The sequence below is a fragment of the Ovis canadensis genome, chromosome 8, assembly GCF_042477335.2.
Source record: "Ovis canadensis isolate MfBH-ARS-UI-01 breed Bighorn chromosome 8, ARS-UI_OviCan_v2, whole genome shotgun sequence".
In the NCBI taxonomy this organism is placed as follows: Eukaryota; Metazoa; Chordata; class Mammalia; order Artiodactyla; family Bovidae; genus Ovis; species Ovis canadensis.
This window is the reverse complement of record NC_091252.1, coordinates 43366668-43393122: the sequence shown is the minus strand read 5'-3', so window position 1 is coordinate 43393122 and position 26455 is coordinate 43366668. Positions and strand designations below refer to the sequence as shown.

At 40.5% G+C, this 26455-nt stretch overlaps 1 pseudogene; it reads right to left on the bottom strand.

Annotated features, from left to right (window-relative positions):
• Positions 1-2397: 2397 nt before the first annotated feature.
• LOC138931580 (large ribosomal subunit protein eL28 pseudogene) lies at positions 2398-2622 on the bottom strand (annotated as a pseudogene).
• Positions 2623-26455: the final 23833 nt, after the last annotated feature.

Genomic DNA, 26455 nt, shown 5'->3' with positions numbered 1-26455 from the left:
TCAGAGCTGAAGCATGAAGCAAAGCCATCATCATTAACTCACAGCCACTGACCTGTAAAATAAGGAAAAATAAAACCTTATTTCTTTCATAAACTACTGAGATTTGAGAATTGTTACATAGAAAAAAATCACTAGTAACCTGACATATAAGATATGTTTGCAAAACTTGCCACATTTTGATGGCCTATGGCATTGTATCCAGTCCATTTATGTTACCAATGACAAATATACATTTGCTGATTCTTACCTGGATACAGAGTCTGGACTCTGATGTAGAAACTTTATCATTTACAAAACAAAGATAGAGCTACTTAAAATTTATTCAGGACTTACTATGTTTCAGGCAATCTTCTGTGCCCAGCATACGCAAATGTGAATGTGATGCAATTTCTCTATTTGGAAGCCAATAGGCTAGTATGGAAAACTGTTCACCCTAATGTGCAGAATAAAGGGAGCGTGACATTAAATTCTACCTTGTGAATTACAGCACTGTCTCTCAGCTAACCAAAGACTTCCTCCCATGCCTCAGCACTTAACTTGTGACAACTTTCTTCCAGCGGCTCCTGAGAAAGAGCCTATCCCCTTAAAACCAACATTCATCTAGCCACCTCTTCACCTAACAGAAGAATGGCTTTGTTAAGAGAACACAAGTGAATGACTATAATGAATCATGATTCAGAATCCTGTCTTTCCTCCTAGTCCGTAAGTATCTCATGAAATTCAAATCTGAATATCGCTTCTCAACATTCGGGGCTGTCCATCACCAGTCCCTGTCAATCCCTTAGCCTTATCTCCTCCCACACCCAACAAGAGCATCTTCCTCCATCAAGTTTCTTGCTGCTGCCCCGTGGTGCTGCATATGCTGTTTATGCAGAAGATTCATCTCTCAGCCTCTCACTCATCCTTCTCAACTTGGTGCTGGAACTGGAACAGAATTCTGTCTTCCTAGCGGGGCTCTGCCAATAACAGATAGGCATTAGGGGAAAGGACTGGGAATGGAAAAGAATCTTGTTCTTTCCTATTTCTCTCTACTTCTGTCAACATCTTGAAGACTTCTTTAACCTGGAAGGAGCAACTAGTTGGTTTCAGTCGCAATAGCAGTTCCAGTTTGCTTTTTTTTTTTTTTTTCAGACTCCCAGAGCCAACTTATTCTCCCTCAGAGATACAAGCAGCAGTCACTCTTCTGAGGTTTGAGTCCTGCCTTCCTGGGGCCACTCGTCTAAACTTCTAAACTCTAATAATACCAACTTCTGTTTGCTCCACAACCCCAGAGGCAATTGCTGCTTCCTGTGTTTACTGCCTCTAGGATACCTCTTTATCCTCTTATGCCCTTTCAGTTCTCTAGGAGAAGGCAATGGCAACCCACTCCAGTACTCTTGCCTGGAAAATGCCATGGACGGAGGAGCCTGGTAGGCTGCAGTCCATGGGGGCGCGAAGAGTCAAACATGACTGAGTGACTTCACTTTCACTTTTCACTGTCATGCATTGGAGAAGGAAATAGCAACCCACTCCAGTGTTCTTGCCTAGAGAATCCCAGGGACGGGAACCTGGTTGGCTGCCGTCTATGGGGTCGCACAGAGTTGGACACGACTGAAGCGACTTAGCAGCAATACCTGGCCAGTAACCCTTTATAGCACATTCTCCCTGCCAAACAGTGGTATGGTTCCTGTTACCTGACTGATTCCAGCTGATACACCTTAATACAGCATATTTACCCTTCACTCTTGATTTGGTATTACTTTTGCTTTTATTCCTTGTTTTCCCCTTAAGCCGCTCATCCTCGAGTACTCTACCCATATGTCCTTGATGAAGATCTCAGTCCCAAACCCCTCTCTCCCTCTGAACTCCCAACAGCATCACTATCACCAGAAAACACACCATCTATGGAATATACCCTTGGGGAGGGCTCAGAAAGACGGGTTCGAGAACCAACTCTGCTACTCACTAGGTCTTTCTAAGATTCAGATCTCTTAAGTATATAAGGAAAGCCCTTCTTTCAGAACTCTGTATTCTAAGTTTCCCATTGGTAAATCTTGTCTTTCCAAGGAGGTTATACCTCCCTCGAGGCAAACAGCTTTGTCTGAAACATCTTCAGTACACCTCTTTATCTTTTTTTTTTTTTTTGGTTGAGGAAAGTCTGCTGACAGCTTTATTTCTTTGGGGAAGAAAATAAAAATTCACTCAGGAGCTCTTGTGGTGGTTCAAGGCCAGGGGTGGGGGGTAGGGGGGTGCGGGAAGCGGTGTCCGGTGTCCACTTATTCACCATTACAGGCTTCTAGGTGCACTGGATAGCGCTGACTATGCAGATGGTGGCCCTGCACAAATCTGTGTGGTACTTGTTCTTATGCCAGATGCTGCTAAGGGTGGCCCTGGCATTCTTGTTGATGGTGGTCCGCCTCAAGAAGTGGCCAGTTTGCTCTGGCTGGATCTCCGCTACACCACCATGACCGCTTTGCTGTCACCGGCTCCACTCCCACCTTCTTGCAGTGAATGAGCCCATCGTAGCCGAAAGAGTTGCGGGCCCTCAGATTATTGGGTGTCCGTGCTGTAGGCCTGCTTGTTTGTCTTGATCAAGAAGCTGTAGCAGTTCCGCATGACCATCCATTGCAGACGCACAGACATGGCTGCAGCAGTGGGAGATGTGAAGGGCCACCCCTTTATCTATGCCAAGTCTGGCGTCATTTTGCAGGCTAAGCACACAGAGGGCTCTCTAAACCCTTTCTAACTAAAATCTCGGAATTTGTGTGAACCATATTTTCAAATCGGTGGTCTGGGAACGAAATTCTGTCCACAAATATGACTTGTTTGGCCTACAGTGTACTTTTGTTAACTAGCTGCTATGATCTGCCAATTGAGAAACTTTGTATACAAATCTAAAATGTATCCTTTGGTTTTTCACAGATGAGAAAATGTGTGATGAGGAGTTAAAGCAAAGTGCCCAATGTCAAGGGCTCTATCACGAGTAAAATGGTCACCCAAATATGAATGCCTCTTTTGATTTGGGGGGAGTCCTGAACCTCCTTACTTCTGTAAAATGATACCATGAAGAAGGAGTCGGAAGAGAATCCTATAACAAAGGAAAATATAAATCCTAAGCTATACTTGCCTTTGTCCTTTGCCAAATCCTCTTCTTGATTAATACATGTACAGCAAGTTTTAATACTCTGCATAATGAGACTGCCTTAACACTTTTTCAATGCAGTGTTATTTTCAAATAATTATAAATGATCGACGTTTCATTTGTATTGGCATTCATAATTCACGGAATTCACTGTGATTGATTTTGAAGAAAATTGATACCAAGGTATTTGTTCTCTGTAATGTAAAATTAATAGCAGATGCATAACTGAGGGAAATTTTTTCCTGCTGTTTTCATAGTTACCAAAACTCTTGAATTCTGCTCTCTGTGTTTCTGTCCCACAAGTTAAGCTATCTCCCTTACTAATGTGATTGCCTGCAGCATTTAAAAGCAATGGCTACTCTTTCTTAAAACTCTTCCATTGCTTAAATTTATTTCATTGTAATAGCAGTAACTGCCATTTACTGAGCACTTACTAGGTGCCACACAATGAAGAAGGAAATAGCAACTCACTCCAGTACTCTTGCCTGGAGAATCCCATGGACAGACGAGCCTGGCAGGCTACAGTCCATGGGGTCACAAGAGTTGGACATGACTTAGCGAAGAAATGACCACCATTTACTGAGCACTTACTATGTGCCACACAGTAGATCAAATGCTTGATAAATGCATCTTGATGAATACACAAGAGAAGCATTCATAGTAACATTATCTCCATTTCACAGAGGAAGTCAGCAAAGGCTCAGAGATAATGTATAGACTGCCTACAATGACATTGCCAGAGTCTGGTGGTACCAGTGTCCCTGATACAATACTCTCTCTCCATGTTCTTCCTTCCCCTGTTTCCTCTGCTTTTTGCATCCTTAACAAGCCACTCTTCTTCTGCTGGACTCCAATATATTGGTATTTCCTAGGCTTCCATCTTCAGCCATGTCATTGTGAATATAAGATGCCAGCTGTACATGTTCATCTCAACCTCTCTCATAAGCTCCAATCAGAACATAACTGTAGTTAAAAGTGGGATTTGGAATTCAGCCCCTTCCCAGCTCTATGATATTAAACAAGGTACTTAATCTTTCCAGGCTTCATTTTCTTATCTAGAAATAGAATAGAGCTGATCCCAAGGGTTAGATGAGGGAATGCAGTTAAAACAACTGGCGCTTTACTTAAATATTCAGTAAGTATTGGCTATTATTTCAAACAGTCTGGATCATCCCAACGTAAGCATCCTAATAGCCCTTCAGACTCAATCTGTTGACAACAGAGACTTCATTTTCTCTTACAAGCTGCCCCTACCCTGCATTCTTTCATAGTGAATGGCACTGCCACTCTTCACCAGTTCATTCACATCAGAAGTCTAGGTAACTCCTACATGCTTCTAGGGGTGAAATGAAAAACTGCCCTGATTTTTTATCTAACTTCTAGAATCTATCAACCATGCTAATATAAGAGAGCCCTCTTTCTAAATTTCAAATCTGTTCACTTTTGCTCACATCATTTAAACTCCCTCAGTGGATCACTGTGATCTGCGGAACGAGGTCCAAATGTCTCATCAGAGCACACACAACCCTTCAACATGCAGTCTCTGGGGACCCTCCTGTCTCACTTTTCACCCACTCCATAACCCAAAGAGATAAAAATACTACTGCTCCCCTGAACAGGCACTAGTCTTTCACGTCTTAGTATGTTGGCAAATGCAGTTTCCAGGCATTAAAAGTGCCCTCCTGACTAACTCCTTCCTGCTCTTCTAAGTGCCACTCACATGCCCTTCTTTCCACCTCTTCAACTGCTCCCGAAGTTTGTCTGGCATCTTCCCCTGGGTGGCCCTAACAGCCTGCCTTTGCCCCTCCCTTAGCCCTTTCACAGAGGACCATCACAGCTGGTGTGCTGCTCAGTCTCACTTCTTAAGGGGCTTCCCAGGCGGCTCAGTGGTAAAGAATCTGCTGCTAATGCAGGAGACACAGAAGACTCAGGTTCAATCCTGGGGTGGGGAAGATCCCCTGGAGGAGGGCATGGCAACTTGCTCCAGTATTCTTGCCTGGAAATTTTCACGGACAGAGGAGCCCGGCAGGCTACAGTACATGGGGTCCCAAAGAGTTGGACACAACTGAGTGACTGAGCATGTACACACAGGCATGTGACTTATTCAAGTTCCCACAGCTATTCGTATTGTTCAGGCTCATCTCAGGACACCAGTTTGGGAGAGTTAAGTGATCCAAACCCATGCCTCAAACAGCTTCCCAACCTCATATGAATAATTTATTTACTTCTAATTTGTCATGTTATGGGAAAGATCTTGGATAGTTTGGAAAAATACATAAAAGGAATAAGACTTCAGTTTTCTTACAGCTAATGAAGGAATTCTAGACGGTGGATGACAGTGATTATGAGGCTATTGTATGAAAGCCGAGAAGAGACAGGCTAAAGTCCCTAGTGAGAGCAGTATTTAAAGGTCTGCAGTAACATCTGGTGCATTTTCTGGAAATGAAATACAAATGTGCCTGCAAGTTACTTGGCAGACAACACAGAAAGGTGGGTAGAAGATATTCTCCAATCACAATGTATGATTAAAAACAAATCAGTGGTTCAGGAGAATCATTCCTGATGCTGAAATCTGAAAGTAATTTCTCCCATGGGCCTTTGTAAAGGAAAAAATAAATAGAGTAAATAATGGCTTTTTAAAGTAATTCTGAGTTTTAGAATGTCATCTCATATTAATTACTGAATGAAGGCCCAAATCCTAAAAAAACTGAAGTTCAGGAAAATTGTTGGGATTGAGTAGAGGGCAAAATGGTATGGACAACGTAGACATCTCTGCTCAAAACAGTCTGCACGCTTCATGAGGGCAGGCAGCCCCTGCCTGGTCATGTGTTGCTCCTCAGAGCTCCATCTACCGGAGTGGAGAAACTCAATGGTTCAAATGTCCAACAAAACACCATATGAACAAATGTACATTAACAGGTCATACCTCAGTCCATCAAGCAAGAAAAATAAAAAGTAAGAAGTTAATTTTTTTCTTTTTTTTAAGAAGTTAATTTTTTTTTCAAAGCAGAACCAGGTTACTGACTGGGATCCCAGCAGACATCAATTTCAGGCCCTACATTGGTATGCAAAGAATTTGAACAACAGTTTCAGAAGAAACATTTCAAGTTTGCAGTTAATACTAAATTGGAAGAGACAGCAAATAATGAGAAACAAAGCAGGCAGATAAAAGGGTTTTAGACATTTCAAGTACCTACCCAGCTAATAAATGCAAATGAAGTTCAGTGCAGATAAGCACAGAATTATGAGTCTGGAAGCAAAGAAGAAAAAGGAGGACTATCTGCTTAATGGAAATGAGCTGCACAGTGCTGACCAGGAATGAGATCTGGGTAATTATTGCAGGAGAAATCCTTCAAGCTTTCAACTCACTTTGCTGCAATGGAAAAGAAACACGGTGATGAGCTATATTAAAACACAATACAGGACTATCAAGTCACGCTCCATATTGGGTGAAAACGAAACCAAAGCAAGGAAAGCATAAGATTTTTTTTTTTATTTAAAATGCTCTATTCAGGGCAGGACCATTCTCGACAGGTTTTTTTAAACCTCAACCTGAAGCAATTTTCCTCTACAGATTTATTGGAATGTGGTTCGCTGCGGTTTGCTTGTACATGCATACTGAGTCGCTTCAGTCATGGCCAACTCTTTGCAATCCTATGGACTGTAGCCTGCCAGGCTCCTCTCTGTCCATGGGGATTTTCCAGGCAAGAATACTAGAGTGGGTTGCCATGCCCTCCTCCATGGGATCTTCCCAACCCAGGGATTGAACCCACGTCTCTTATGTGTCCCGCACTGGCCAGTGGGTTCTTTACTACTAGCACCACCTGGGAAGCCTGAGCTTTGTTTATATTCTCTGTCATTTTTTATACTGTTCCGCAATAATTCAAAGGTCTCCAGAATATGGTCATCATACCTAATAGCAGGAACCATCACTGTAAAAATCAAAAGGTACTTGGATTACAAAGTTGAGTGGCTCCTTTTGCCAAAGCTTTACATTTTCTTTCTTTTTTTTTTAATTATTTGATCTAAACAAGAATCATAGATTCATAGCTTTTAAGGCTAGAAGGCATTCTAAGTACACCTTTATGAGCCTCCTAACCATAACAGCTATTATTAACACCACATTACAGCTAAACTTCTCAGATTCATAGGTCCAGTCCTGTCAACTGAACACATTACAGCCCACTCTAGAACTATTTGAGTCAAATAAACTCAACATAAGGTTGAAGGCTATAGTTGTGATGGAAGGAATACCTAAAGGCTTGCCTGGGTAAAAACAGTTCTCCCTGTTCCTGCTTTGGTTCCTAAAATCCCACATTTATTCATTCAGCAAATATTTCTTGAGTTCCTCCTATGAGATAAGAACTAAGTATTGATGATATACAGCTTCCCTGGTGGCTCAGTGGTAAAGAATCTGCCTGCAATGCAAGAGCCGTAGAAGATGCAATTTCAATCCCTAAGTCAGGAAGATCCCCTGGAGGAGGGCATGGCAACCCATTTCAGTATTCTTGCCTGGAGAATCCCTAGACAGAGGAGCTGGTGGGCTATAGTCTATAGGGTCTATAGAGTCTGACAAAGAGTCAGACACAACTGAAGTGACTTAGCACACACATTGATGATATAACAGTAAACAAAGAGGCAATGTTAAAAATAAACTCAAAATGGACTAAAGATCTAAATGTAAGATCAGAAACTATAAAACTCTTAGAGGAAAATATAGGCAGAACACTCTCTGACATAAATCACAGCAAGTTCCTCCATGATCCACCTCCCAGAGTAATGGAAATAAAAAACAAAAATAAACAAATGGGACCTAACTAAACTTAAAAGCTTCTGCACAATGAAGGAAACAATAAGCAAGATGAAAAAGCAGCCTTCAGAATGGGAGAAAATAATAGCAAATGAAACAACTGACAAAGAATTAATCTCCAAAATATACAAGCAGTTCAATACCAGAAAAAATGAACAACCCAATCAAAAAGTGGGCAAAAGAACTAAACGGACATTTCTCCAAAAAGACAAACAGACAGCTAATAAACACATGAAAAGATGCTAGACACCACTCATTATTAGAGAAATGCAAATCAAAACCACAATGAGGTATCATGTCACACCAGTCAGAATGGCTGCCATCAAAAAGTCTACAAACAATAAATGCTGGAGAGGATGTGGAGAAAAGGGAACCTTATTACACTGTTGGTGGGAATGCAAACTGGTATAGCCACTATGGAGAACCGTGTGAAGATTCCTTAAAAAACTGGGAATAGAACTGCCATAAGAATTGCCATAAGCAACCCCACTGCTGGGCATACACACCAAGGAAACCAGAACTGAAAGAGACACATGTACCCCAATATTCACTACAGCACTGTCCACAATAGCGAGGACTTAGAAGCAAACCTAGATGTCCATCCACAGACAAATGGATAAGGAAGTTGTGGTACAGATATACAATGGAATAATACTCAGATATGAAAAGGAGCATAAATTTGAGTCAGTTCTAATGAGGTGGATGAAACTGGAGCCTTTTATACAAAGTGAAGTAAGTCACAAAGAGAAATACCAATACTGTATATTAACGCATATATATGGAATTTAGAAAGACAGTAACAATGATCTTAAATGCAAGGCAGCAAAAGAGACACAGATGTAAAGAACAGACTTTTGGACTCTGTGGGAGAAGGCAAGGGTGAGATTTTTTGAAAGAATAGCACTGAAACGTGTATATTACCATATGTAAAACAGATAACCAGTGCAAGTTTGATGCATGAAGCAGGGCACTGAAAGCTGGTGCTCTAGGACAACTCAGAGGGAGGGGGTTGGGAGGGAGAAGGAAGGGGGTTCAGGATGGGGGGACACATGTGCACCCATGGCTGACTCATGTTGATGTATGGCAAAAACCATCACAATATTATAAAGTAATTATCCTCCAATTAAAATAAATAAATTAATTATTTAAAAAAGACAGTGTCTTCATTGAGCTTAAATTCTAGTGAGAGGAGAGAGACAATAATCAAACATGGAAATGAGGTGGGTACTCTTAAGTAATGGGAAGTGTTGGGAAGTTATAAACTGGATGATGTGAGGGGAAGAAAACACAGAGGTGGTATGGGGACTATTTAAGGAGGATGGGCAAGAAAGACCATTTTGAGAATGTGACATCTAAGGACTTGAGAACTTGAAGAACGAGGAGCCTATAGGAAAATTCCATGACAAAATACAGTTATGACTCGAAGAGGTAAAGGCATTAAAAAGTTATTATTTGCCAAAACTTCACTCAGAATTAATTTGTCAGAATTTTTAACTTTTATCCATATTTTTAATTTGCCATCTTTTAAAACTGTGCTTTCAAAAAAAAACAAGAATAGATTATATTTAATACAGGAGAATGATGCAAAGGGTTAGGGACACAGGATTCAGGCTAACAAGCAGGTTGTCAGCCTTGGGAAAGGATAAAACAAGGGATAATATTTACTGAAAGGGATAGAAAATTGAAAAGATAGAAAGATTTCAAGCAATTATCAGAGCATGCTCCAACAGATTTAGCCACACAATAATCTTAGTTCAGAAATGGCATTTTCTTCAACTAACCAGTAACTTCTATCAATACACAGACAATTTATATAAACTAACAGTGGTTCAATTTTCCTTTGAAATGGGAAAAACTATAGTAAACTGTGGGGCACAGCCTTTAAAATGACCCTCATTGACCCCAGCCTTCTGATATTCATGACTTTATGCATTCCTTCTCCTGAGTATAGGTTGAAACTACACTCACTTCTGTAAATAGGATGCAGAAGAAATGCTAAGATGTCACTTCCAAGATTAAGTTGCAAAGAGACCCTGGCTTCCATCGTACGCGCCCTCTCTTACTGGCTCTGCCTGAAATCAGATACCATGCTGTGAGAAGCCTTATGAAGAGGCCTATGGGGGTAAGAAACTGGGGGAGGACTGAGTCCTGCCAACAACCATAGAAACCTAGACAGCGTATTAAAAGCAGAGACATTACTTTGCTGACAAAAGTCTGTATAGTCAAAGCTATGGTTTTTCCAGTAGTCATGTATGGATGTGAGAGTTGGATCATAAAGAAGGCTGAACACTGAAGAATTGATGCTTTTGAACTGTGGTGTTGGAGAAAACTCTTGACAGTCCCTTGGACTGCAAGGAGATCCAACCAGTCCATCCTAAAGGAAATCAACCCTGAATATTCGTTGGAAGGACTGATGTTGAAGGGGAAGCTCCAGTACTAGGCACATATTGGAGATGCAAAGAGCCTGATGCAAGGAGCCAACTCATTAGAAAAGGCCCTGATGCTGGGAAAGATTGAAGGCAGGAGGAGAAGGGGACAGCAGAGGACAAGATGGTTGGATGGCATCACCGAATAAATGGACATGAGTTTGAGCAAACTGGGAGATGGTGAAGGACAGGGAGGCCTGGTGTGCTGCAGTCCATGTGGTTGCAAAGAGTCAGACATGACTGATCAACGGAACAACAACTCCCTGTTGAGTCTTCAGACAAGACTGCATTCTCAGCCCACACTTTAATTGCAGTCTTGTAAGAGAAGCTGTGGTGGAGGCTTGCAGCTAACCCATATAAAGATTCCTGTACACAGAAACCGAGGCATAATAGATGTTGATTGCATTATGCTGCTAGGTTTTGTAATGTGTTACACAGCAGTAGATAACTAATATGTACACCATGAAAGCATTCTCAGATTGTGTTCTGTCTCCCTTTGACATTTTCTACTTTCACCCAACCCTACTTATACAGTAAAATTCCATCTTCCCCATGCCTTCTTGAGCATCAGTTGAAAGTTAGGACTGTGGTGAAGCTGCATGTAAAGATAGCAAGTTAAAGGACAAGTTGGCCATTAAACTCCATGTCATTCTTCATATAATCCTGTAACATCACATGGGATATGAACAAACCCTAGCAAAGATCTGTTGTCTATAATTTTAATTATTTGTTCAACTAGTTGGAACTTGATGATTTTCTTTCCAGGGGTTAGTTTGGGGCATCCTTAAGCTCAAGTAACCAAGAGATATGACATTCTCTCCATTTAAATAGAAACACATCCACAGCTCTCTCTCCTCCCCCACTGCTTGGGGGTATTACAGCCAATCTCCTTTAGCAGCTCTTTCCTGTTAGCCTCCCCCCCAACCCCCGTGAAGTTCCCAGCTTGACTCTGCCACCATGTATAGAGACAAATAAAAAGGGATAAACTCCCAACTAACACTAAGAAAGAAAATTAAATCAATAAAGATTATTAAGAGTTTGTAATTTGACTTGAATTACTTTTGGATTAAATACCATCATTTCTCTAATATATACCCAACTTTATTTGGGTGAACCAAAGAGGAGCTCTTATTTTATCTAAATAAATAACACTCTCTTTGCTTATCTTTGAGAAACTAAGGAATTTCTCTACCACTGCACAGGTTATTCCTACAATCCCCAAGTAAATACAATACTGATGAAAAGAGACAGCCCTTATATGGCACTGCCACCGACCATTAGCTTACAAGGTGCTACATAGTAGGTCTTCTTGACTGCAGCAAGCACACTGATATCAGACATCACAAATTCAAAGAGACAGTTCTGGACTACAGAGAATTTCCAACATAAAGATCAAAACAAAAACATTTAAAAGACCTTGGAAAGATTTCTCCCTTGCCCCATGGCCTTCCCATGGAGGGAAGCAGTTCAACAGGGGAAATTCAAAGGAGGAAAGCCTAAGAGAACTCCCCTACTTCCACAACATTGGCTTTAATCTTTCCACAACATTGGCCTGCATAAAAATAAATACATGTGCCAACCTTTCAACTCGAACCGTTCTCTCTAACAGGCTTCCATTCTGGTAATAGTCACAGATCTAAGTCCAGCTCTGCCGCAGCACCACTAAGAGCCAAGTAGGAACGCCTAAATTAGAATTGGCCCTAACAACACTGATCCTTCTCCATTCCATTTAAAATTTACCTTTATAAATGGAACCTAGCACGAAAGGAGGAGGAAATGGCAACCCACTCCAGTGTTCTTGCCTGGAGAATCCCAGGGACGGAGGAGCTTGGTGGGCTGCTGTTTATGGGGTCGCACAGAGTCGGACACAACTGAAGCGGCTTAGCAGCAGCAGCAACAGTGCAAAGCAATGGGAAAATGCTTTTCTTGTAAAACTCTCCTTGATATATCTCATTTATGGTTGAAGAAATCTAATTTCAATTTTAAGATTTCCTTTACCAGATTCAAAGGAAGTTCAGGCAAATACTTTTTAATCTACGCCCCTTGCATTTATACTGATAACCCTCACTCTCAACTGCTGAGAATTCTTTCCAACACTTATATTTTAAATCCATTTTTTTATTGATAATCACAACATATCTCCTGGGTTAAAGTTTGGAAAGCACATACACACACACACACACACTTATATTTCATTTTAATATCAGCTCTGTGATATTATTTGCTTTGTTGAAAAAAAGATAAGAGCAAAAGATTAGAGTATATTGAGTCATAAGTGTTTTTTTTTAAGTTAGAATTCATTTCTCCTTTTTTGTTAGAATGCTGCACATAGTTGCTTTGTGTTCTACTAAGCCTGTAAATAAGAAAGTGTTAGTTACTCAGTCGTGTCTGACTCTTTGCTACCCCATGGACTTTAGCCTGCCAGGCTCCTCCATTCATGGAATTCTCCAGGCAAAAATACTGGAATGAGTAGCCATTCCCTTCTCCAGGGAATCTTCCTGACCCAGGGATCGAATCCAGGTCTCCTGCACTGCAGGTGGATTCTTGTCCATCTGAGCCACCAGGGAAGCTCTCTAGTGAGCCTAGTCCCCAGGTACTTATGAAAAGAAAATGTTTGAAAAGTCAGAGATCCGAGGTACCATGCCTTTACCAAGCACAAGAACAGAAGGGCAAAGTGAAGCAAAGACACAATAGTCTTCTCAAATGTATTAAAGTTGCTAAGCTAAAATTCTATCTTCTACGTATTTAGCTTAATATTTGCTAAGCTATCAAATAAAATGAAAAATAGAGTAGATGGAACGATACTATTTGCCTACACACCTTTGTAGTATTTATCTTTTTATTCATCAGAACATTGGTTTCTTTTTATACACTCCTTGAAAATAAAAATTATTCCAGCTTTCATCAAAACTGGCAGTATTCTCCATAATGTGCAAAATTCTTTATGTTTACAAGGAAAAGCTTGTGAGAAAATCACTGAATTCAAAGATTACAGAATGAAAGGAGAGACTGTTTTAGAAATTTACTTATATCCACATTATTGACTTTTAAGTAAAGCAAAATTACATTCATTTGAAAGAAATATCCATATAAATAATACTATATTCATGTTATACAGAATAATGAATATATTGATCAAAATAATCAATTGTGATTTTGGTGTATCAAAATTAAGATGCTGAATGCTTTAATGTTTTCATCTTATAAAATTATTTAACATTCTTCACTAACTTTTCCTGAGAAGCTCCCAAAAATATATCTATTATACATCAGATAGTCCAATCCCTTAAAGATATAATTTTATCAGCTTTTACAAAATAATCCTATACTCTATGAATAAAAATGATTTTAAAATCTGTCCTCCATAGAACAAAGAACTTGTGAAATCCAAAAAAAATCTGTAGTTTAATAGTACTGTACTGATGCTAATTTCTTGGTTTGACAAATGTACCATGATGATGTAAGATGTTACCACAAGGGGAAGCAGGGTGAAGGGTATACAGAAATTCTCTGTATTATCTTTTCAAGTATTCTGCAGATTTAAAATTACTTAAAAATAAAAGTCTTTTAAGAAAATCACGCTTTGTATTTCAATGTAAGATTGGCAATTGGAGAAGAAAAACTTCTAAGATTTTATTTGGAACCTAATCATAAACATGCAATTAACAAAGAACATGTGTTCTCAATTGACTTCTGACATTAGGCCTGTTTTATAGTCCTAGAGACCACACTAAGGCAAAGGGGTTACGACTCCAACATGAGCACAGCATATTTGTATTCTCATTCAGACCACAACCTTTCAAAGTCTCTGTAAATCAACATCTATTTTCAATCACAGGAAAGTAAGATAAGCACTTATTTCCAGAATGAAATTATCCAAACCAGTAAAGCACTTTTTAATGCACATATTATGAAAATTATTCATGGAACAGAGCAGAATATTGAACTTACCTGTCTATGTCCATTATTTACATGAAAATTTTACATTCAAAACTAATATATATCTTGACTCATGAGAATTTTGAAAACTGTGACCGGCAGACATGTTATGCAACCCCATACTAATAGTGAAATCTCATTACACCAAAGTGTAAGGGAGTCTATGTGTCTGCCCAGTGAAGAAATCCACTGTCAGCTCAAACCCAATGTGGAAATCACGCTTCCTAGCAATAAAGAACAAAGGAACCATAACCCTCCTCTCCATGTTAGCACAGAGGTAAACAAGAAAATGACCCTGCCCTGATGGAAATGGAAAAATGCATAAATGAGAAAATAGCAAAAAAAAAAAAAAAAGTACATTCAGATAATAACAAATACAAACATTTTGCAGCAACTCACAAAAAAAGCAACCCACAATACAGATGCAATACAGATGATGGAGGCACAAGAGATGAAATCTTCACTTTGAGTAACTGCAAATACAATTAAAATTCTCTGCAATTAGTAAAAAGAGTTCTGATAACAGGAGGGTTCTGATCGCAGCACAAATGGATAATGGGACAAGACAGAAGAGCTCAGAGAGAAGATGGCATGCAGAAACTGAACAACTAACAAACAGGAAAAATGGGAACCGACCAGAACAGAAACAGTTCCCATGGTGGTGAGAGATACGAATTAAGTGTCAACTAAGAGTCATCAATTCCTAGCATGAGGGGCCAGAAATGAATCACTGAGTGCCCCAGTATATTGTGCCCTAGTATAGCATTTAATATTTTTGTTTAATACCCTTGCACTTAAACCCATACTAGGTAAGTGAATGCAACTCACATTCCACAGTTTAAGTGTTCTATCAGTTTCAGTACCTTTATTGTCTTAAACCTGAGTTAAGGAAACTCTCCAGGCTTTCATAATCCTGCCTGATCACTGGACAAAGGGACCACACTGCCAGTGTGTCCAGTCTGTGCCTGGAGGCATTAGGTGGGCAGGCAGGTAAATCGGATGACCTGCCACTCACCCTTAGATACAGAAAGCTACTCTACCAAGCCTTGTTTCTGGGTGCTACAAACCAAATGTCACTCATTTCACCATATTTTACTTTTAACGTGAAGTAGCGATCATCACCATGCTCACAGGAGTTCACAGGAGCATAAGAGTTTTCATTTTTAAAGAACTTTTTGAGTTTGATTCATATTGAGGATTGCTTATCCAATATTATACTTAGTAACATCAGATATATATTAAAGATGTTCAGTTCAGTTCAGTTCAATCGCTCAGTTGTGTCCGACTCCTTGCGATCCCATGAATCGCAGCACACCAGGCCTCCCTGTCCATCACCCTCTCCCGGAGTTCACTCAGACTCATGTCCATCGAGTCCATGATGCCATCCAGCCATCTCATCCTGGGTCGTCCTCTTCTCCTCCTGCCCCCAATTTCTCCCAGCATCAGGGTCTTTTCCAATGAGTCAACTCTCCGCATGAGGTGGCCAAAGTACTGGACTTTCAGCTTTAGCATCTTTCCTTCCAAAGAAATCCCAGGGTTGATCTCCTTCAGAATGGACTGGTTGGATCTCCTTGCAGTCCAAGGGACCCTCAAAAGTCTTTTCCAACATCACAGTTCAAACGCATCAATTCTTCGGCGCTCAGCCTTCTTCACAGTCCAACTCTCACATCCATACATGACCAATGGAAAAACCATAGCCTTGACTAGGCAGACCTTAGTCGGCAAAGTAATGTCGCTGCTTTTGAATGTACTATCTAGGTTGGTCATAACTTTTCTTCCAAGGAGTAAGCGTCTTTTAATTTCATGGCTGCAGTCACCATCTGCAGTGATATTGAAGCCCAAAAAATAAAGTCTGACACTGTTTCCACTGTTTCCCCACCTATTTCCCATGAAGTGATGGGACCAGATGCCATGATCTTCGTTTTCTGAATTGAGCTTTAAGCCAACTTTTTCGCTCTCCTCTTTCACTTTCATCAAGAGGCTTTTTAGCTCCTCTTCACTTTCTACCATAAGGGTGGTGTCATCTGCATATCTGAGGTTATTGATATTTCTCCTGGCAATCTTGATTCCAGCTTGTGTTTCTTCCAGTCCAGCGTTTCTCATGATGTACTCTGCATATAAGTTAAAGATGTTATTTTATATAAATATTCCATAATTTAAAAGAAAAAGGACTCTATTGAAAGTTCTGGAATGTCATTTATATACATATTTACATTTGTATGTATATTTTTATGGGCTTCCCAGGTGGTGCAATGGTAAAGAACATACTGCTGATGCAGGAAAAGCAGGAGATGGGGATTCAAGAAGATCCCCTGGCTGAAGAAAGGGCAACCCACTCCAGTAATCTTACCTGGAAAATTCCATGGACAGAAGAGTCTGGCAGGCTATAGTCCATGGGATCACAAAGAGTCAGACACAACTGAGCAACTGAGCACACGCACACATATGTATAAATATATGCACACACAAAACATATATATTAGCTTTCATATTTGCTCTTCCAAGTCATTTTTCTGAAAATATTTTATTTTGGCACTGCAGTCCTTCAAAGAGGCAACTAAAGTGTACTGCATCTTATGTTAGTTTAATTACTCGATATAAAAATCACAAAGCTCTCTGCAGTATCACACTGAATCAGTGAAAGAGAATAAAGAACAACTTTCAAAACATTTCAGTAATTCCACAGTTCATAAAAGTTGTATACTTTATTAAGATTTCAACATAAAATAATATTATTAAAGATTATTTTTAAGTATATTAAATCATAAATGTACTATATTATAGACTATAGTCCATTTCACAGGTCCCTAGAAGTTCTGAGGATGCAATGAAATAAAATGAACACTCATATCACTTTCTTCTTGCTTTAATGACTTGAGTTTAATTGTAAGCGTCTAAAAACAATCTCGGTTTCACTTGAACTAAATTCAAATGAGAGGCCAGCAATGAAACAAGCAAGCATTTTTTAGCTAGAGGTCTGGTTTCAATGAACAAGCATAAAAACACTCATTCTTTAATTTCTCGAAGCATTTTTTTTAAAACCTAATGATTTAGTAAGGGCATTTGGCCTACTTTCTTAAAAGAAGTGTAGGTGCTCACAAAATCAAACCATAACAAAACTGGGGGATATTTTAGTGAGAAGTAAAATCATTAGACTCTTCCAGATTAAAACTCACACTTGCCCAAAATATTTCCATATCTTCATAGTCCCCAAGAGGGAAGACCCTACCAGAAGGCGGAAGCAGAAGAACAAAAGACGTCCAAACAGTAGATTCATGAACTTTCTGAGCACTTGTCACTAGACTACAAGGAAACAGAAATTAACCAAACAATATATTACTGAAATACTTTCCTCCTAGCATTGACACCTAGTATGAAACTTGAAAAACCTATATGCTGGTCAGGAAGCAACAGTTAGAACTGGACATGGAACAACCGACTGGTTCCAAATAGGAAAAGGAGTATGTCAAGGCTGTATATTGTCACCCTGCTTATTTAACTCATATGCAGAGTACCTCATGAGAAATGCTGGGCTGGAAGAAGAACAAGCTGGAATCAAGATTGCCAGGACAAATATCAATAACCTCAGATATGCAGATGACACCACCCTTATGGCAGAAAGTGAAGAGGAACTAAAAGGCCTCTTGATGAAAGTGAAAGAGAAGAGTGAAAAAGTTGGCTTAAAGCTCAACATTCAGAAAACAAAGATCATGGAATCTGGTCCCATCACTTCATGGGAAATAGATGGGGAAACAGTGGAAACAGTGTCAGACTTTATTTTTGGGGGCTCCAAAATCACTGCAGATGGTGACTGCAGCCATGAAATTAAAAGATGCTTACTCCTGGGAAGGAAAGTTATGACCAACCTAGATAGTATATTCAAAAGCAGAGACATTACTTTGCCAACAAAGGTCCATCTAGTCAAGGCTATGGTTTTTCCAGTGGTCATGTATGGATGTGAGAGATGGACTGTGAAGAAAGCTGAGCACTGAAGAATTGACGCTTTTGAACTGTGGTGTTGGAGAAGACTCTTGAGAGTCCCCTGGACTGCAAGGAGATCCAACCAGTCCATTCTGAAAGAGATCAGTCCTGGGTGTTCAACTGTTTTCAGTTTCATATCATTGTTGTTAAGGAGATGGATGTTCCTGTCCTTACTTCCAGTACTTTGGCCACCTCATGCTAAGAGTTGACTCATTGGAAAAGTCCCTGATGCTGGGAGGGATTGGGGGCAGGAGAAGGGGACGACAGAGGATAAGATGGCTGGATGGCATCACCGACTCAATGGACATGAGTTTGGGTAAACTCTGGGAGTTGATGATGGACAAGGAGGCCTTGTGTGCTGCAGTTCATGGGGTCACAAAGAGTCGGACACGACTGAGCGACTAAACTGAACTGAACTGAATGAAAGGCAGTCAGCAAACCAGATATTTTATTTACCATTCTGATAGTGGCTAGGAAGAAGAATTTGAGAAGTAATTTTTCAAGCCTAGACAGAAAGTTCAAATACAGTTAGAGAGATTGGGGCAAGTAAGGACAGGAACATCCATCTCCTTAACAACAATGATATGAAACTGAAAACAGGTTCTATTTGATGAGTTCATTCTGTGCTAGAAAGTATCTCACATCCAAGACCCCATTTAATTTTCTCAGCCCTGTAGGGGAAGGGAAAGGTAAGTTTTATTGTCTCAATTATTCAGAGGAAACTGAGGCTCAGAGTGTAAAAGGACTTCCTTAAGGTGCTACCACCTAGGTGATTAACCCTTTATGGATGGTCTCCACTGCATTGAACCCAGTGGGGATCATACCCCCTCACAACACAGTGAGAGGAATTTCCTGGGCCACTTGGACAACAGGGATACATGAAGGCCATTTCCAGGAAACATCCCCAGAACCAGGACATCCTTCCTTCGATAACGTGGAAGGTGTAAAAGTAGGCATCTCTTGCTTCTGGGGTCCAGACAGGAAAATACCCCACCCCATGGTCCTAGAAACCCAAGCAAAACAGAAGCATCTCTTACAAATATACTTTGTCAAAAAGAGATCAAGTCAAATTATTTCAAAATACACTATAATTTCATGATGAGGTAAAAAGCTGAGAGAGCAGAGCAGTGAGCACCTTCTATCTCTTTTATTAAATATTTTCTTCATGAAAAATTAATCTGGCCAAGTCAGCTTCGTGTGTCTACCATCACACATTGAAATAAGAACTTTTCTTTCTCCTACCATCTCCTCCAAAACTGGAGCACTGGATGAGCCCAGTAGGTAACTGAATAACCTTTGGGGTTTTCTTTCTTCTTATAAAGCCATCGTGCTGCACACATCTCAGCAATGTGGCGGTCTCTGTCTATCAAAAGCAGCTCTATAAAATCGAAATACAATGTAAAAGATGACCTCAAGCAAGGTTCCGTGGTTTGGCTCTAAAAGAGGCGGCTGTGCTGGGCACGTATTTTCACCCCCAGCCCATGGTTCCGGCTCCCTGAGAGCTTTTGCAGGACTGCAGTGAAGTAAGGAGTTACAGTAAATGAAAGGAGATAGGAGAGGGGGAGCGGGAGAGAGCGAGATTGCAATTTCCTTGTGTGCACTGAGCCTGAGCATTTTCCATTTCAACTAAATATGAAGAATCATGGCCTTGTTTTAAGGATTTAAGAAAAAGAAGACAGTTTAAAACCAAATGCCTGCTCTCTGCTATGGCAGTTCCATTGGCAGGCTGTAATTTGTCAGTGAGAGGTAATGGAAATGCAGTTATGTTTGTGAAATCCATGGGCTGTTTATCAGCTAGGTAAAGCCCAGAGATACAGGGAGCAGCAAATCTTTATGTCTGAGAAAAGTCTTTCAACTCAGTAAAAGAAAAATTCCCACCATTTTAATATAAAATGTAGTTGCATTTCATTTTTCTGTAGATTATTCTGAAGCCAAAGGAAGAGGTTAGTGGAAGAAAAGAAAGGATCTGTAGGACGACAGGCATGTCTCACAGCACATACAGAAGGAACATGAATGAACATTTCTCAAAAAGAGACACTTCTATTCATGCCCTGACATATCTTTAGCCCATAATTTGGAGCCAAATACCACAAATGACAGTTCTGAGCAAATCACTCCTTTGATACTAGGATTGCATCAACCAAAAACCTTCTTTGGGAGGAAAACGGCATTGTAATCAATGCAGGCAATAATTTGTTATACTTGGGGTTTTTTTCTTGTCATTGTTGGCTTTTCTGGAAGAATCAAGCTCTCAGTAAAACCTCACTCTTATCTGAGAGTATTAAATGAGCATTCACCAGTTTTGTAGTGAGAAATAATGTACATAGATATTCATGTGATAGGCTCCTTAAGAGCCGTGTAAAGCAAATTCTGAAAATTGCTTCTTTATTCACAGATATTGGTATTTACTCCTGATTTGCAGTTTCTAGGCTGTATGTTTTACTCTGAGATACAATCTTACATCATCTTTTCAATGTCAGGGTGTCAGTCTTCGATTAAATCAACAACGATGAAACCAGAGCTTATTTAGTAATAAACAGAAGGAACATGCACAGACTGCAAAAACACCATGTAAATACGTCTCAGAATACAGCAGCACTAAATTTCCATTTTGGCACGTCTTGCACCCACACTGCATAGCACTAAAGAAACTGGAGTGAAACGGCATTTCAGACCAGGGTTCCCCTGTGAGGATTCCATCCTGATCAGTGTCTGCACTGTTTCAATGAAAAGAGGAAAACACATAAATCATGAGCATTTCTCCAGCCTAAACATCCCTTACTGGTATTTCATTCTCTGTAATCTCGAGTGAGCTTCAAAAGCGAATCCAGCCATCAGCATCCGGCCACACGAATAGCAAACCATTGCAGCTTTCTACCTTCTGATTTGGAGGGGAAGGAATACTTGCTCCCTAGACTTTCACAATTTTACCAAGGTCTTAAAAGTACCGGGGTATTTCTCCTTCACAGGATCCTTGTCAGGATTCAAGGCAGGAATCCCCCTAAAGAACATCACAGAGCACATAGCAAGTGCTCATTAAATCATGTGTCATTCTTGGTATTATCATAATTAGTGACTTTTCTAGTTATTTTCTTTAAGCCATAATTCCTCATTCAATATGTTGTAGCACACCCAGAGAAAGGCTGCAGCAAAGAAAATTGCAATGATTTTTAGGGGACTTGCATTCAGATCTTGGCTTCATCATTTAATAGGAACATGATCTTGGTTAAGTTACCATAACTCACTGAGATTCAGTTTACTTATCCACCCAATGGAGACGATAATACTTATTTCATAGGCTTGGTGTCAGGATTAGATAACAGATCTCCTCACCCAAGACGCAGTATAGCAGACAGATATAAAGAATGGAAACAGTACAAATGCTAAGGCTGCCAACCACTGTGTAACCTGAGAATTCTTTCTCTCTCCATGACTTAGTTTCCTTAACTGTAAAATGGGCATAATAAAAGTGAATGTGCCTAATACAGGTGTGGTGATGACTGGATGATTTATAAATAACTTCCAGAAATGTGTCTGGAAGGCAGCAAGTGTGAGCTATGATAGTTGCCTTTTTTTTTTTTTTTTTAGTAATGAGATATTTATGGAGCAACTACTGTGTATATGTCACTATATTAGTCACTGAGGACACAAAACACAGACATGATCCCTGCACCCATGAAATTTAGAGTCTAAAGAGGAGATAAACACTAATCCAATAATCACATAGATCCACGTCTACTTACGAACTGAGATATGTGCTTAGAAGCATGGGCAGTTTTATGAAAGCATAATTAAACAGGGGAATCCTCACTGGAGAAGAGGCATTTGAGCTGAAAGCTGAAGGATGAGGCATTAATCAGGCAAAGAGGACTGGGGAGATGGGTGAGGGAAAAGGAGCTGTATATACAGAGGTCTTATTGGCAGAAGGCATGCTACACTAGAGAAAAGGACTAGAGACTGCAGGAAGACAGAGCAGAGCAGGAGCTGAGGCCTGGTGCCACATCATGCAGGGCTTGGGGACCAGGCTGAGGATTTAGGATTTTATCCTAAGAGATAAGGAAACTTCAGGAATTTAAGCATTGGAAGGCAAGGGGTGGTGACATGATCAGCTTTGCACCTTAGGTTTGCAAGATTTGCATCTTGATGACTGATGTGATTTGGATATAAGCATAAGCATATTTTGGAGAAGGCAATGGCAACCCATTCCAGTACTCTTGCCGGGAAAATCCCATGGATGGATGAGCCTGGTAGGCTGCAGTCCATGGGGTCACGAAGAGTCAGACACGACTGAACGTCTTCACTTTCACTTTTCACTTTCCTGCATTGGAGAAGGAAATGGCAACCCACTCCAGTGTTCTTGCCTGGAGAATCCCAGGGATGGGAGAGCCTGATGGGCTGCCATCTATGGGGTCACACAGTCAGACATGACTGAAGTGACTTAGCAGTAGCAGATAAGTATATTTGGGAGGGGGTAGTTTCCCAGATTCTCAGGTAAAGAATCCACCTGCCAATGCAAGAGACAAAAGAGACTTGGGTTTGATCCCTGAGTCAGGAAGAGATCCCCTGGAGGAGAGCATGGCAACCCACTCCAATATTCTTGCCTGGAGAATCCCATGGACACAGGAGCCTGGCGGGCTACAGTCCATAGAGTCACAAAGAGCTGGACACGACTGAAGCAACTTAGCACACATGCACGTATTTGGGAGACCAGTTAGGAATGTGGCAAATGACTCTAGACATGGTGATGGAGATGGAATAAATGGGAACATTTACTGAATTTAGTCTGGGGTCTGCGAGTATGCATGGTGGCAGTCAGCACCCTTTCTTTTGCCTGTCATTGCTTGGCATGGTTTTCCTGTACCTAAAACAAGGACACAGATACAGACAGACATGTATGATCAGCTATGGGGTGGGATGTGACCTAAGGATGGTCTGGGTCAGAAAAAAAGAGTAGATGACCAGAGTAAGCTGCAGCAAGCACTTCTGAGGGTGAGTCTTCACATGAACTCCCCAGACCAACCCCAGCCCAGGTAGAGCAGAGAGCTACCCTGTCACTCAGGAATCCTGTAGACACAGGGGACTCTAGCATGCTGAAGCTGTTCAGCTCCTGACTGCTGCCTCTTTGCAAAGTCACTTCAGTCATGTCCAACTCTTTGTGATCCTATGGACTGTAACCCACATGTCCATGGGAATCTCCAGGCAAGAATACTGGAGTAGATTGCCATTTCCTCCTCCAGGGGATCTTCCCAGGGATCGAACACATGTCTCTTATGTCTCTTGTATTGGCAGGTGGGTTCTTTACCACTAGCACCACTTGGGAAGCCCTTTGCTACCTGACAACTTTATTTTCTTGGACAACAAAATCAGTGCAGATGGCAACTTCAGCCATGAAATTAAAAGAAGCTTGCTCCTTGGAAGAAAAGATACAACAAATCTAGACAGCATATTAAAAAGCAGAGACAACACTTTGCCAACAAAGGTCCGTCTAGTCAAAGATATGGTTTTTCCAGTAGTCATGTGTGCATGTGAGAGCTGGACCATGAAGAAGGCTGAGCACCAAAGAACTGATGCTTTCGAACTGTGGTGTTGGAGAAGACTCTTAAGAGTCCCTTGGACTGCAAGGAGATCAAACCAGTCAATTCTAAAAGAAATCAACCCTGAATATTCACTGGAGAACAGATGCTGAAGCTGAAGCTCCAATACTTCGGCCATCTGACACAAAAAGCCTGATTCAGCGGAAAAGACCACGATGCTGGGAAAGACTGAAGGCAGGAGGAGAAGGGGATGACAGAGGATGAGACGGTTGGATGGCATCACCAACTTGATGGACATGAGTTTGAGCAAGCTCTGGGAGATGGTGAAGAGACAGGGAAGCTTGGCATGCTGCATTCCCTGGGTTCACAAAAAGTCAGACATGAATAAGCGACTGAACAAGAGCAACAAAAAGAAATCAGCCCTGATCTACCTAAGAGCCACTCTGATGTTTAAGTCACAGATGAACTGAAAAGTCATCTATCAATGTTTGATGTTAATTATATCTACTTCTCGCCAAAAAAAAGCTTCATATCATAACTCATGAACAGTATCTGGTAGATTTTCTACTTGGTTACAGAGAATAGATCAAGTGTCTCTTTTAGTTTCTATAGATGCTGACTTGTAGCCATAGAATACTATTTCTAAGCCTGACTCTGTAATGAGGTTTGTTTTCTTTTAATCTGCTGTTGACTGGTGGCAATTGTCTATTACTTAATCCTGACTTTTATAAACACAGATTCTCCCTCAACGAAGATCAAACATTTATTGAGCATGTACTATATACCATGCCTGTGTCAGCTGCAGGGAACCAGTGAATAAGAAGCCCAGCCCCAGTATCAGGGATCAGCAGATTAATGGAAATGATAGATATAAACCAGTTAATTACAACAGGATATGAAAGTGTTAGTCACTCAATCATGTCTGACACTTTTGTGACCCCATAGACTGTAGACTGCCAGGCTCCTCTGTCCATGGAATTTCCCAAACAAGAATACTGGAATAGGTAGCCATTCCTTTCTCCAAGGGATATTCCTGATCCAGGGATGGAACCCAGACCTCCTGTATTGCAGGCAGATTCTTTACCATCTGAGGCACCACGGAAGCCTACAACAGGATATGTAAGTGCTAAAATAAGGGCATGCATAAACTGTGGAAATCTAGAGCTAAGTATAATTAATTGCAATCTGGGGTGGTACATAAAATCTCCATAGAATTTGTTACAAAACACAATAAAAATTAGCCTTTCAATTAACAGCTTCCTTCTGGCATTTTGTTCTTATCCTTTAACCTCATTGCAATTGCCTCATAGTCCCTGCACTATATTATTAATAGAAATGTTTCCCCTCATTATCCAGTGACTTTGTTACATAGACAATTGTGTTCTGGAAGATGCTTGAGAACTTCTTTAATTGATAAAAGAATTAACCTTTTAGACTAAGACAGCCATTTACTTCTGGGTAAAACACTCAGGAATTTTGATTACTTAGGAAATTCAGAACATTGATTTTGTATGAGTATGTATATAGCCTAGCAAATAACTACTCATAAGAGTGAGATTTTATTATAGATAAGGAACTAAAGAACAATAATCCTCATAATCATGCTTGTAAAATATTTGAATCTTAATTTTTCTAGTTCCCAAAGAATAGAAATGTCACACAAAATCTTTGGGGTCCAGGGCCGGATCTACAGGAATGGAAGCAGAAGCCATGTGAATATGATGACTTGAGGACTATGGAAAAACTATCAACCCAAAAAACATCTTCCTCAGTGATTACAGTACTTGGTTATTTTGTTGTTGTTCAGCTGCTAAGTCACATCTAATTCTTTATGACCCCATGTACTGCAGCACACTAGGCTTCCCTGTCCTTCACTATCCCTCTGAGTTTGCTCAAACTCATGTCCATTGAGTCAATGATACCACCCAAACATCTCATCTTCTGTCATTCCCTTCTCTTCCTGCCCTCAATCTTTCCCAGCATCAGGGTCTTTTCCAATGAGTCAGCTTTCTGCATCAAGTGGGTTATTGGTGGGAATGCAAAAGTGATGTCCCCTGACATTCTATAGCTAAGAAGTGAATTAAATTTAAGAACACATGAATTGGGGGATTTATGGTACAAATGGATGGGAGATTCATACTCTGGGTTCTTGGGAAAGATTGTCCTTCTTTCAATCTATCCCTCCCCATGGCATACAGAATAGAATCCAAGCATTCTAAGTGCCAACCTACATTCAGTGAGTTGTATTCCACCTTTCCCATAACAAAGCCTTCACTCCAACCAGATGAGCACAGTCCCTGTTCTCAGTTCGTGCTTTCCTCTTTCCCTCCCAGTGGAGATTGGAGCAGGCAGAAATTCTGCTGGAGGTAGCTGCAGAATCAGCTCCATTATGTGAGGGATGTTTCCAGCACCAGACAGTGAGTTCCAAAGTCCCAAATCATATTATCAATAATCAAATTAGCAACTGAAGAAAGATTAATCTCAGAAATAAACATCTAGGAATAGACACCTGATGTGCGGTAATGAGCTAAAACAACAGGTAGCCTTCCTGAGGGATCTAGATGCTGTGCCTTCAAAGGCATTTGAGAATGGATCAGGCTTTCTTTTTAATTAATTTTTATTGGAGTGTAGTTGCTTTACTGTG